Below are 12,217 nucleotides of genomic sequence, written 5' to 3' on the forward strand. Positions count from 1 at the left end.
TTTTCACTCGTCAATCACTTAGCTATAACAAACACATTAATTCATAAACCCATGTAGCAGGAAGAGCACAGATTGGCTCATAAGTTCACTTATCAAACAAAAACACCAATCATAACCGCAACAACAACCGGTAACACACACTGGAAACCCCATTTGCAGGACAAATTTACCGACAGTAATAATTAAACTGATCAGTAAACACAAATTTTCTATTCACATTGTCCAAGGCTCAGTTCTTTAACCCTTCAAAAACCTCATGAATAAGCTCAGCATTACATGCAACACACTGAACACAAAACCCCCCATGCACATTGCAAAAAAAAAAAAAAAATACCCTTCAATTTTCCAATCCCTTATAATTCCAGAAACCATTATCACATGCAAATCCCAAAAGATGATGAGGAAAAAAAACAAAAACCCCACAATCACCACACAAAAAAAACCCAACCCCACATTCAGATATCAAATAAAGATACTAAATACTTACCAAACAGAAAATAAACATGCAACATTAATCAAAGAAAAACTATTAAAAGAAATTAACAATTCAAGAACAAAGCTTCACAAAAAGAAAGGAAAAAGTTTTACATACCTTTTTTTAGAAGTCTGTGCTCTTTGTTAATGGAGACTCTCTACTCTTGCTCTTGCTCTGCTCTGCTCTGCAGGACCACTTTTGTGAAAACAGAGAACAGAGGGAGAGAGAGAGAGAGTGTGTGTGCCAAACCAAAACCCAAATACTCTCTGCTTTTTTTATGAGTAGGGGGTTTTTGGTTTTGGTCTGAGTGAGACTTTAGATATGCACAAAGACAAAAAGTGAGTAAAGCCTGGGACAGTGTTGTAAATAGTCCGGAAATTGGGGGCAAAGCCGCAAAGAGACAGATATCGATATATTCGGGTTTCTGTAAGGTGAGATAAGAAAGAATTTCCCAGAGAAAGAGAGAGAGTGAGTGTGAGATGAAAGGGTTAAATATAAAGTTTTGAGAGTTAACGCCGCCGGTTTGTGTTCAACTGAAACCAAAAGACAAAGACAATATTATTGAGTTCAAGACCATAAGACCGATAAAATTGGTTTTGGTTTGTCTGTGTCAGCTCATCTATATAATGGTACTTGTAAATGGGCATTGTTTTCTCTTCTTAGTTTTTATTACGAGGGTGGCCTTTTCGATAACTATTTTATTTACTGAAAATTTAGAAGATATTATTATGTATTGCGAGCGACTTCAAATTAAAAAAATCATTTATTTTTATTATTAGTTTATTTTTGCTATTATTTACGATCTTATTACACTTTTTTTGTACTATTTATGTATCTCACTATACTATTTCAACTAATTTTTATTTTTATTTACAGTACTTTCAGCAAAAAGTTTTTCAATTCCAAGTCTTCAACAAAATAAGTGGATCCCAACAAACTCTTTATATGGTTTGTTTTGAATGACCTACCTATCAAGAGTAAGTCAAGAGACACGCTCTAATTTACTATATGCTTCTTAAGTATCCTTTTGTGATTTGTGCACCTTTTTTTTTTTTTCTCAATACGTACGATAATGGTTCCACGTGAAAAAGTTAAAATCCAACCATAAGTTGACACTTTCTAAAATTTTTTAAAAAAAGTATATATACGGTTGGGTTCAAGTTACACCTAATGTAACTTTAAGTAATGTTATACCACCCAATAACTTATTATTGAATTCATGTAATGAAAATATAACCATTGAATTACATATTCTATATGTTCTTAATATGCATGCTAATTTTCATGACAATCAAATATAATTTATCATTCGATTTATAAACTCAACTTTTATGCATTATTTTAAACTACAAAAACTTAAATTTAAACAATTGATTGATGACATGTCAATTTATCTTTGATCACCTTGAAATTTTGCAAGCATAGAAAATATACGAAGATAATGTAATCTAATAGTGGATTTGTCAAAGTTTGCATTCAATTAAAAAGTATTGAGTGATATAACATTGTTTAAAGTTACAACAGGTGTAATTTGAACCCAACTCATATATATATATATATATATATATATATATATATATATATATATATGTATATATATATATATAGTGAAATTGAATTTGGGCTTGAGTGTGTCCATAGGTGAACTAACCCAATAATTATGGAAAATGCTAACGGATACCTTTAGGACAATGGTTAATGTAAGGTCATAATTTGCACATATTCCCACAGTGAAAAGGGAATAGGCCCAAAAGGCCCAATATAATGAAAATTTGTAAAGAGTGGGCTTGAAATCTAGGTTATAGTGATGTTAGATAATAAAAATGATGGGCTCAATCACCACACTACACACAAGGAACTATTTATATGAAAGAAATTTATCCTCGGACACAAGCCGAGAATGATTTGTATTATTTCTTTCAAAGATATATTACAACCAAGGATGATGATGTATACAGTGTTCTCTTTCTCTGTCCTCCTCTCCTATTCTGAGCGTCTTCCTCCTTCTTTTTATATCATCTCCCACCTATGGATCAGATTACTGATTTAGATACTTATCCCATCTACCTCTCCTGAAGTCTTTGGAGGCAGCTGTAAGGCTAAACCCTGATGCTAAGGCGTCACTTCCCCATTAATGCGGCTAAAGAAGCAGTTGCAGAGCATTCAATACGGTGGCGGTAGTAACAGCTTTATCTTAAATATTTCACCGCCCTTCTTCTTGTCTTCTACATATACCATGCTTACCCTTACCTATAGGCTCTTCTAAAATATTGTCTGTGGAAGTTAATCAGCCTTTCTCCTACACATAGCCGAGGACATACTCTTCCCTGGACCACCCTCTGAGATATGTTTGACCAGATATCACTTTTTCACCTATTAGTATTGCTTCGTGGGTTGACACATTTCACATCCTCGGATCATTCAGTGTCCTCGGATTGAGCCTTTAGCCCAACAAATACTCTTAGGCCAACCCAACATATGTTCTAGGGCCCATTGACCCTACAATTAATAATCCATTTAAAAAAAATTGATGGGAAGAAAAAAAAACAATTAATATTTTGACGGTTTTTTATATTTCCCATGATGTCAAATTTTTTAAAAATGAATTGTTAATTATTACTCTAAAAGCACCCGTTAGCATGACCCAATAATTAATTACACAAAAAATGATGGGTGAGAGGATATAATCAAGGGATATGGCTTATCTCCAGTACTTTTTTATCTAGACATGTAATTTTGGTTTAAATATACAATAACAAGTGGTAGTAGATTTTAATCCCCACCTTTTATTTGATTAGTGAATGATGTGACAGTCTCTCATTAAAATAAAAATGAGATTCTTTTTTTAAAAGTACTGGAGGTAAACTGAGCTCATGACTAAAAGTCTTCAAGAAGCTTTTTTTTTTTTTCTCTCTTTTCTTAACTAAAGATGTATAGAATTCTTTGAGAATCTAATTATTTATAACAATTCATAGGACAAATTGGGTTCAAATCCATCATCCCGCTTATTATCGCAAGGGAGAAAAAAAAACCTAGCACGCTAACTCACAATTTGTTTCACTGTAAAATAGTTTAAGCATTTTGCCATATTTGTTTCATTGTAAAACTCTGTTAAACCTAAAAATATTTTTCATTGACTATAAAATCTTGGTAAAATCATTTTACTAAACACACATGGTGGCTCTCTTCTCTTATCTGGTGGCTAGGTCGTCGATTTGATGGCCAAAGCTGGTAGTCAAACAACCAAAGCCAACGGTCATGGAATTGATGTCGGACCACCATATTGCCAACTCCGATGACTAAGCCAGTGACTTTGGTAGATTGTACTTGAAATTTTTTATAATTGCACCAAACTCCTAAAAAATATTTTCACAACCAAACAAATGGGGACTAAATTTTTAAGTATTGAATTTGAATGATTTTACAAAATTTTGACAGTGCAGCTTTTGAATACTAATACCGAAGAATTTTATCCAGAGCATTTTGTGAGGACAAAAATATAAAGTGATAAGTACTTGGTTAGGGGAAGAAGTGTAACGGAAGGCTACAATTATTAACTTGTCTTTGCTCATTATGGTATGTACTACTCAAAGTTGTTGATTTGAGACTGATGAGTTGTTTGCTGCAGCCAGTCAGGTTGGTCATTTGCTCCCAGTGTTGTCCGAAAGCTAAAATCGGGGTTGTGACTTGTGAAATTATTGTTGTTAACTTTGTGTAAAAACGTGTTTATTAGTTAGTTTAATCGGTAAAGTCTTTAATGGTTAAATAAAAAATTTAGAGATTAATTTCTGCTTATACAAAAAATCGATTAATATCTTAATTTGATAATAAAAAACTATTATAAAAAACATACATTATGGTATGAAATTATCTTAACAAATAAATATAAACTTGGTGCAAAAAGGCAAGCAGTGTTTTTTCTTTTTTCTTTTTTTTTTTCTTTTTTTTCTTCGCTACTAAAGGGGGAGGCAAATTTTAATAGAAGTACTTAGCACTTTTCTTTTCTTTTGTTTAATTTTTATCTCCACTCTGTTTTTGAGACCTTTTTGACTTTGAAGTTGTTTATATTGGCTCACTTGGGGAGACACAAACGCCCTACGCACTTTTGAAAGCTAATTTATTTTCTTTTCCAAATATGGTACATAATACATTTTATTGTGTGCTTTATTATATGCCTTTTGATATAATTGACCTACCAATCATGGACTCTTTAAGCACCAAACAGCCGAAGCCACGCCGTATGGTTAAAGTTGAATTGAAATTTTAATCATTACAATATTAATATGACATGGTCATGTCAGTTTTGATAGGATACTGTTCCATTATAAAATTTTCATATAATTAAATTATCATGGTGAAGAGAACAATATAATATTATTAGGACATGATCATTTAAATTTTGATAGGATATTGTCAGGACAGCTCAACGGTTAGGCAGCTTAGGCCTAGGCCTAAAGCCCCAATTTTTAAAAAATATTTGCTTAGTAAAAAATGTCAATTTTATTTTAAAAAGTCGAAAATTATAGTATAATGTTAAAGATATTATAATTTTTTTTTTGTAACCAATGATAAACAAATTTAAATATTCATTTAGAGATAGTTGAACATTATAAATTTTTTATATAATTAAATTATCATGAAAAAAGAACATTATATGACATGGTCATTTAAATTTTGCAAGGATGTTGTTAGGACCGCCTGCTCAAGGGCTAGGCATTTCAGGCCTAGGCTTAAGGTCCCAATTTTTAAAAGATTTTTTTTCAATAATATAAAAAAAGGTCAATTTTATTATATAAATTTTCCTAAATTGTAGAGTGATGTTAGAGATAGTGCTAATAGTTTTATTACCAATTATAAAAAATTCAAACATCCATTTATTAAGTGATTAAACATTATAAATTTTCCATGTAATTAAATTATCATGAAGAAAAGAGCATTATAATATTAGTGCGACATAGTTATTTAAATTTTAATAGGATTGCCAAGGTGGCTCAAGGGTTGGGCAGCTTAGGCCTGGGCCTAATGCCCCAAAGTTTAAAAGATCTACTATGTAAAAAAAAAAAGGCAAATTTTATTATAAAGGGACTCAAAATTGTAGAATAATGTTAGCCTTAGAGATACTATAATTTTTTTTACCAAAAAAAAAAAAATCAAACATTCATTTATTAAGAGGCTGAAACTCATCAATCACATATATTACCAAGTCAAATCACATTTATTGTCACATCAATTTTTGTGCATTATGCAGTAAAATTTATAGTAACTTTAGTATTTTCCAAGATTGTATGATAATAAGTATGTGTTTGGCAAAAATTATTTTTGCCAACTTATTTTACTATTAAGTTTATTTTACTACTATTCATGGGCCACTGCACTTTTTGGTACTATTCATGAGTTCCATTATACTATTTAAATTAACTTTTACCTTTATCTATAATACTTTCATTAAAAAGTTTTTAGTTTTAGCAAAATAAGTGGGTTTCAAACAGACCCTAAGTGTGCATTTAGCATGAATTATTTTTGCCAACTTATTTTACTATTTAACTTTTTTTGCTACTATTCATTGGTACTACTGCACTTTTTGGCACTATTCATGGGTTTTACCGTACTATTTCAGCTAACTTTTAATTTTGTCTACCGTACTTTCAGCAAAAAGTTTTCAGTTTCAACAAAATAAACGAATTTCAAACAGACACTAAGTGGCTTAAAAAAAAGTTGTGTACTTTTTTTCTCACCTCCAAAATATTATACCAACAAAAAACTCAACCCAATTGAAAATCAAAAACTTTTTGGGGGAAAATTTTGTTTTCATGCTTTAATCTTTTTAAATTTGTTTGTTACAAATTATAAAAATTCATTTATTAGGCGGTTGAAACTTACCAACTACTTCCATTGCCATTTGCCACATCAAAATTGCATTTATTGCCACATCAGTTTGTGTATTTTACATAGTAAAGTTTGCAGTGACTTTAGAACTTTCCAAGATTATATGATATTAAGAGGTTTAAACCAAAAAGTTGGGAGAAAATGGGCTTTTGCCTTCTTCTTTTTTTTAATTTTTTATTATTATATCTAGCATAGTATCCATGTTTTGAAACTATATAGCGATATGTCTCTATTTTGAGATTCGATTTTCTTAAAATCGAGTTTCAGTGTAAAATTTGAGTTCCTAAAAAATTTTCAAGGAACTCGAGTTCTATATTGAAACTCAAGTTCTATGAACTCGAGTTCCACAATTTTTTTTTTTAAGTTTGATTTGGCTATAACTCAATTTTCTAAATATCGAGTTTTACATTGAAACTCAATTTTGAAAAAATCGAGTTTCAAAATATGAACACATCCCTATATAGTTTCAAAACAGGGATATTGTGCTAGATATTTTTAAAAATAAGGCCAAAAGCCCATTTTCTCCCAAAAAGTTGTGTACCATTTTTTGCGCCTCCAAAAAAATCTCCAAAATATTATACCAACAAACACTCGACCCAATTGAAAATCATAAACTTTTGGGGGAATTTTTTTTTTTGATGTTTTAATTTTTTTTTTAAGCCAATATTCTACACAATAGGTTGTCAACATTACCCACCTAATCTTTGGCATTACTACACACCAAACAACCTCTATTTCTTTCTTAACATCCAAATCAAAATTTATTACAATGCATTGTTTTATTTAAGATAAAGTAAACTTTTTTTTTTGACATAATAATATTTTTAAATTTTTTTGTTAAATTTTATTCTTCAACCATGATTCTTAATTATGTATATGAAATTAATTTTAGTTTGGTTAGTATTGGTTCTCACACACACACACACACACACAGTATTCATCAAATTAACCTTGAATGTGTTCGTGTTAAGGAAATTTATTTAATTGATATTTAAATATTAAGGTCTCACTTAAAATTATTGCCTTAAGCCCCCAAATATATTAAGCTAGACTTGGATATTGCTTTATTATAAATTTTTGATACAATTAAATTGTCATCTTATATATTGGAATTTTTTTTTATATAAGATAGAAATTCTACTCTAACCTAATCTAAGTGTGTATGTGTGTGAAGCTCCCTCCTAAAAACTTGAACTATAGCCCTTGTCCCCCCCACACCCCATAAGTATCTATACTTATGGAGTGACCATCGCACTAATGGTGTGCGGTGGTTTATATATTGGAAAACTAATACAACAAAATTTGATTTATTTTTTGTTAGTCTTATTCGATATTTAATTGGCTTTTGTTATAGATTTTTTAAAAGGGAAAAATTAACAGCTACCTTAAAGGCGTTGATTTAAGAAATATTTAAAGAAACTTTGATGAGAAAAAAAAAAGTAGTTAATTTTTTCAACAGCTTTTTATATTTTTGTCAAATACCCTAAAGAACACCCATTAATTAGACTTTTTTTTGGGTTTTCTTTGAAATAAACTAACAACTAACAATAATCAGACCCTTTTTAAAATTCAAAATACTCATCAATGATTGGGACACCACTTTTTTAACTTTAATAGATATTTTGTAGGGGGGGGGGAGTGAAGATCAAAGAGGATTAGGCCTTAATAATCCCAAAGAGGCCCAATTGTGTATTGATGAAAGAAAAAATGGTCAAACCGAGCATCATGGACCAAAGGGCAAAGGATTCAGCCAGGAAAAATACCTATCTAAAAGTAGACTACCCTCTGGTATTCCGAGAAGACCAACCCGAGGAAGGTTTGTACCAAGAACCCGGGTAGAGGAGAAAGGCAAGCTTAGAAACATGGATGGACAATTGAAGACTAGCCAGTTACTCATAGGATACTATTTGACGAAGGAACAATAGAATCCCCAATTGAAGGTTGGAAAAAACTTCCTAAGAAAATAGTTATCTAATCCACATTAAAATGCACTAAACCAACTAGCCATGCCGCATTTATGGTTGAACGACCTCTTGAACAGTGTTTCGATAGCCTGTTATTCATATCTCAGCCTCAAAAGGAGGGAAAGGGGAGGATGAGACAAGTATCCCTCTAAGGAAATCATTCGGCCTACAAATGGACAGCTAAGATGGCGACAATCAGCTTAGATGGCGACAATCAGCTTATAAATAGAAAAAAGCTATTTATGTGTTGCAAATCTAAAAAAGATTAAGTTAAGAGAAATGATTATAAATAGCCTTGTAACACCTTCATTTGTATTGTTATTATCCTCATATATTAGTCTTTCTCAGACTAGCCAAAGAAAGTTTATTAAAGAGTAGTAGTAGATATTTTTCCATAATATCGGGTAGTCAAATCTTTTTATCCTAAGTTCATTTTTTCTATTGTGAAATAATTAACTTTTACATTTGTCTCTACAAATTAGTTGTTTCGATTAAGAGCCAACCCGAAAGGGTAATTAGTTTTTACACGCACATTTATTTATAAATTTATTTTAAAATTTCATTAATTGAGAAAGGGGATTTAAACCTAGTTGGAAAAAAAAGACGTTTGTCACATGATTCACTTCAAAATTAGACTTACAAGTGAGTTTTTTTTTTTTTTTGGGGAGGGGGGGGGGGGGGGACCATATATAATAAATTGGTTAAAACTTTATGCCTCGTGGTAGCATAATTATTTATGAAACCAACAAAATCTTTTGGTATACTTTTTATTTTACTTTTATCTGAAATTCTTTTTAGGGGACATAGGGGGTCGGGAGGGAGGCTTTGGGGAGTAGATTATTAGCTCAAATTCCCAAGTTTACTTGTGATCATAAACTCGAATTCCAAAGATCAATACTAAAATATTGTAGCCATCTAAAAATCCAAGACAAACCAACCTAATTTAGCTCACTAAAACCATGATAATACGCACCGGCTTACTTAATTATCGTTGGTTTGGTGGAATGGCATTAAGGCAACACTTTATCTCGTTTATAAAAAAAAAAAAAAAAAAATTCTCATTAAATAAATGCATGAGAAACATCACCAACCAAGATTTTGCATTGAATACGACTAAACCCAAAGTTGGGGCATGTTGCAACAAAAGGGTGTAGTACTGTAGTTGACCACTACAGTACACATATTGACCAACCCAAATGTTATAGTGGTAGTTTTGTTGTTAATAAGAATTTGAAGGGCACTTGTTTATGTTCTTAATACAAGAGGTTAAAGCTCTAGTCAAAGGGTAAAATTGTAAAATCGGAAAGGGCATTGGGTTTAGCAAAAGGCTGTGACTTGGCAGTGATTGGGTTAAATGCAAGTCGTGTGGGCTCAGGGCCTTTTGATTAGAGTCAGAAATATAAAGATTTTTCCAGAGTGTGCAAATAGATTAAAAATAAATAAAAATAAAAATAATAATAATAAAGTTTGCTTTCTAAACTTTGTGAAACCCCTTCCCTTATAAAATTAAAAAAAAAAAAAAAGAAACCGAAACAACAAAAGTGTTTCGCTGCTATATATTCCCACCACAACTTTTTGCCACTTGAAGCCTGAGAGACAGCGAAACAGTAACTTTTTTCATTGATAGGACTATAATTGGACATGAAAATTGATAGGACTATAATTGGACATGAAAATGAAGTGTAAAAAAAAAAAAAAATAGTGTTAAGAGTGGGAGACAGTGATGTTATGGAAACGACACACAAGTGAAGTAAATGTGCGGAAAATACAAAAGTAACTGTAAAAATACAAAAGGTCAAGACGTTGTTGAGTTGAGGAATGGTGTCAACGTGGCACACATGCACTTGTTGAAAGGTCGTCATGGTTAACTTTTTTTCTAGTCCTTTTTTGGTTTTTGCTCTGTTAAACACTTTTTTTTTAGTCCTTTTATTTTAGAGGCTATAAGATGGGAGTTTTTTAGGCTTAGCTTCCCTCCAATAATTGGTAGTGCTTTCCTAGACCCGTCTGATGTCTGGGTCAGATTGAAATTGACCCATTGTATAGTGCACTTTGCTTTTACTACATCAACATGTGATAGAAATCATCTACCGAATTTCCCTTTTTGTTTTGCATTTGATAGAGCTTGATTCTATAGGTATTTACGAATATATAAGAAAGTGTTGAATTCAGAGAAAGGCGGTGAATGATAGAGTAAAAAAATTAAAAAAAATTAAAAAAAAAAACTAAAAAGGTTGGAAGGTGAAGAATCAGGGGATAGGGATGGCATTTGACAGGAGATATGAAAATTTTTGGAAAAATAATAAAGTAGATTCTTCTTCTCTTGTCGGGGACTTCGGAATTGGGAATATGAAAGAAAAACAAAAAAACAAAAACAAAAAAACAAAGCAAATGAAATATGATGGCAATTGGAATTCGGATTAGGTTATCCTTTACCAAGTTTTTTTTTTTTTTTAGGAAGTTTTTTTAAAATGTTAATCAAATGCTTAAGGATATTTGATTTAAAAACTATTTTTAGAATTACTTTATAAAAAATGATAAAATAATTAATTTTGTTGACATTTTTTATATTTTCTATAAAAATAATGTCAAAATTTTCTTAATATAATTTATTAACAATTGTCTTAAAAATATCATTTAATATAACTTTTTTTTTAATTGAAAATTGACAAAAGTACAATTATATTTCAACAAATAAGATTTAAATTTTTTTACATAAACATAAATTAAAAAAATCCAAGGCCACTATAAATTAAGATTAAACTTCTTATTAGGGATGATCACATTTACATATCTTTCTTCTCTCTCTTTTTTTTTTTTTTTTTTTTTCTTTTTTTTTTTTTCTTTTTTCCTTTTTGTCTCATTCATTTTTGCCTTTAAACTTCAACCACATCTTATCTTAGAGGAAAATGATCTGTGGAATATTGGATTTGGAAGATTTTCTCTGGGGGACCATGGTTAACCTTAACCGTATAAATATTTAATCTTATATATATGATATATGTATCAATTATAAATTGAATCTTGTAATTTTATATCTAAAATGAATAAATATCACTTATTCTTGTAAAAAAAATTAATATTTCAAAGTTTCAAACTTACATGCTTAATTTAATTTAATTTTTTTAAGTTAGGTCATTATCATTTATGAGTGCACTTGGATACTACTTATTTTGTTGAAAACTAAAAACATTAAAATATTAATTTCCGGTTATTGTTTATAAATGAAATTACTGTTCATTTGCCTATTTACACTGTTCATGTCACATGAACAATGTAATAGGCGCTGATTTAAAAAAAAAAAAAAAAAAAGCTGAAACACAGATGCACTACGTTTCTGCCTCACCCAAACGCTACCTATATGTAAAATAATTTGTAGAATTATCTTGGCACAATTACATTTTACACCTTCTAACTTTACTCAAAATTCAATTCAGTTGGATAGCTTAGAGGCTATTTGGATTTTGTGTTTCCATCACCCATAACTCAAAAACAGTGAAACCCATGGAAAAAAAACTCTGTTTGGATTTGTTTTCAAGTTTTGTTTCCATCACTCAATTTTCTGATTTTTGAGTGATGAGTTATGAAAACTAAAAACACATTTTAGGTGTTTTCAAGTTATGGAAATAGAGTTCTGATGGCATTTTGGTAAATAAACACACATTGCTGGGGCTCATGGTCAAAGAAGTCACGTCCTTGCTTTTTATTTTATTTTATTTTTTCTTCATTCTTCTTCACAGACTCACTCAACTCAACGGCTTTTTTGGATTTCATGTTTACTTCTTCTTTCTTTTTCTTTCTTTCTTCTTCACAGACTCGCTCCAACGGCCATTTTTTTTTCTTCTTCATTCTTTTTTCTTTCTTTTATTCTTCACAGAAACACATGGGTAACTTT

At 30.6% G+C, this 12,217-nt stretch overlaps 1 protein-coding gene across 2 annotated transcripts in view; it reads right to left on the reverse strand.

Annotated features, from left to right (window-relative positions):
- Positions 1-927, reverse strand: part of LOC142613253 (DNA-directed RNA polymerase IV subunit 1) — a 41,279-nt gene extending 40,352 nt beyond the window's left edge. For both annotated transcript variants that reach the window (XM_075785504.1, XM_075785503.1), the window contains exon 1: positions 593-927. The gene's annotated coding sequence lies outside the window, so the exon portion shown is untranslated. The remainder of the gene's footprint in view (positions 1-592) is intronic.
- Positions 928-12,217: the final 11,290 nt, after the last annotated feature.

This window comes from Castanea sativa, chromosome 10 (genome assembly GCF_040712315.1).
Source record: "Castanea sativa cultivar Marrone di Chiusa Pesio chromosome 10, ASM4071231v1".
Classification (NCBI taxonomy): Eukaryota; Viridiplantae; Streptophyta; class Magnoliopsida; order Fagales; family Fagaceae; genus Castanea; species Castanea sativa.